The sequence below is a fragment of the Hippopotamus amphibius genome, chromosome 3, assembly GCF_030028045.1.
Source record: "Hippopotamus amphibius kiboko isolate mHipAmp2 chromosome 3, mHipAmp2.hap2, whole genome shotgun sequence".
Classification (NCBI taxonomy): Eukaryota; Metazoa; Chordata; class Mammalia; order Artiodactyla; family Hippopotamidae; genus Hippopotamus; species Hippopotamus amphibius.
In genome coordinates this window covers 52,170,684-52,172,960 of record NC_080188.1, presented here as the reverse complement: position 1 = coordinate 52,172,960, position 2,277 = coordinate 52,170,684, and positions in this window count along the sequence as shown.

Below are 2,277 nucleotides of genomic sequence, written 5' to 3'. Positions count from 1 at the left end.
GTGACCATATTTGGAGAGAGGGTATTCTCAGAGATAATCAAGTTACAGTGAGGTTATTAGCGTGGGCCCTAAAACAATACAACTGGTATCCTTCAAAAGGAGAAAATGTGGAGACAGACATACACAGGGAGAATGTAAAGATGGGGTTACACTGCCACAAGCCAAGGAACTACCAGAAGGTAGGAGAGAGGCCTTCCCTGATGTCCCCAGAGGCATCACAGCCCTGCTGACATGTACATCTCAGACTTCTGGCCTCCAGACCCCAGAGGTAATACATTTCTGTTTAAGTCACTCAGTTGGTGGTACTTTGCTACAGCAGCCCTAGAAAACTGCCTGTCTCTTTTATGATTAAGTTATGTGCTAGTTGGAGTCTGCCGTTAATTAAATCCCTCTAATAAAGAGGAGGTTTGTAAAGGGATTAGGTGATACTTCCTACAGTTTACCTTGAACTCCGCAATTACAATCATTCCATTTTATTGCCAAACATCCTTTTTTTCTTTAAGATTTATTTCATTATTTATTTATTTATTTTTGGCTGCATTGGGCCTTCGTTGTTGCACAAGGACTTTCCCTAGTTGCAGAGAGAAGGGGCTACTCTCTGTTGTGGTGCATGGGCTTCTCATTGTGGTGGCTTCTCTTGCTGCAGAGCACGGGCTCTAGGCATGTAGGCTTCAGTAGCTGCAGCATGCGGGCTCAGCAGTTGTGGCTCGCAGGCCCTAGAGCACAGGCTCAGTAGTTGTGGCTTAGTAGTTCCGCGGCACGTGGGATCTTCCTGGACCAGGGCTTGAACCCATGTCCCCTGCATTGGCAGGCAGATTCTTAACCACTGCACCACCAGGGAAGCCCACCAAACATCCTTTTAAGGTTCCATATTTTATTTGCTTTTTGCCTTTGATTGCATCAATCTTAATCAACGTAAAATGAATAGGGAACTTGAAATGTTTACACAAATCAGTGAAAGCTATTAAATACATACCACAAAAACTGATGTGATCTAGTCTGAGTTCCAGCCCATGGTGACCTGCAATATGTGGGCCAAATGGTAGAGTCAGGATGGACTTTGGAGAAAATAACATATCCCTCATTTTATAGATGCATACACTACACTAGAGACTAGTGTATGTGACTAGTGACTTAACCACTTGGTGACAGGGCTAGAAGTTACGATTTCATCTCTTGACCTGTAGTCAAACTTTCTTCTTATACTGCTGGTCCAATGCTGAATTTCTCTTTGAAGTGGTCTCAGTCCATCCCCGATTTTTGAATGCAGGTGTGAAAAGTCAAATGATGCAAGATTCTCCATCTTGCAGTAGTTCAAGAAAAGAGATGTAATAAAAAATGTACAGCAGCATATAGGAGAGCAAGCACAAAGTCAATGTAAAGAGAAAAAAAATTTGTTATCAAATCTCACTGGCTGCTTCTCAGTCTCCTTTGCTGACTGCTTCTTAATCTCAAAACACTGGGTTACCTCGGGGATGAGGGACTCCTTTATCATCACGGCAGCAGTGACTTCATTCAGTCCCATTGATTTAAAATCCTCTGTTACCCAGTGACTCCTTCTCAGAGATGGATTCACCTCAAAGCTTGTATAGCTTAACCTTTAGGTCCTCTTGCTTGTACAATCCCTTCTTAGATGTGTACCTAATTTCGTATTGAGTTTTGAACTCTTTATCTGTTTTTTTTAAATTGAAGTATAGTTAATTTATAATGTTGTGTTAGTTTCAGGTATGCAGCAAAGTGAGTCTGTTATACATATGTATGTATTCTTTTCCATTTTATTTTCCATTACAGGTTATTGCAAGATATTGACTATCATTTCCTGTGCTATATGGTAGGTCCTTGTTATTTATTTTATATACAGTATTGTGTATCTGTTAACTCCAAACTCCTAATTTATCCCTCCCCCTTGAATTCTTGATGTTAAAAATACTTTCCCTGAAATTATATAAACTCTTGGTTGCACAAGCCTTGGGCCCACCCCTTACTGTCCCCTGGATCTCAGACTTGTGCACTATACCACAACTTGGATGGCTGTGTCCAAAAAACAAGAGCAAAAAACCTCCGGATTTCTCATCAGCAGTAGTCACTGGTGGCAGTCACCAAATATTTCTACCTCTCGGATTCCCAGGCATGTGGTAGGGTTGCATCTCCCATCATCTTCTTGGAAGTCAGGCAGAGCTCTGTCGTGGCTTTGTCTGATGAAATGTGAGGGGAAGTGACTTCACTTCCCAGCAGGCACTTGAGAAGCCAGAGTACAGTTCACTAGGCTCCCTTCTG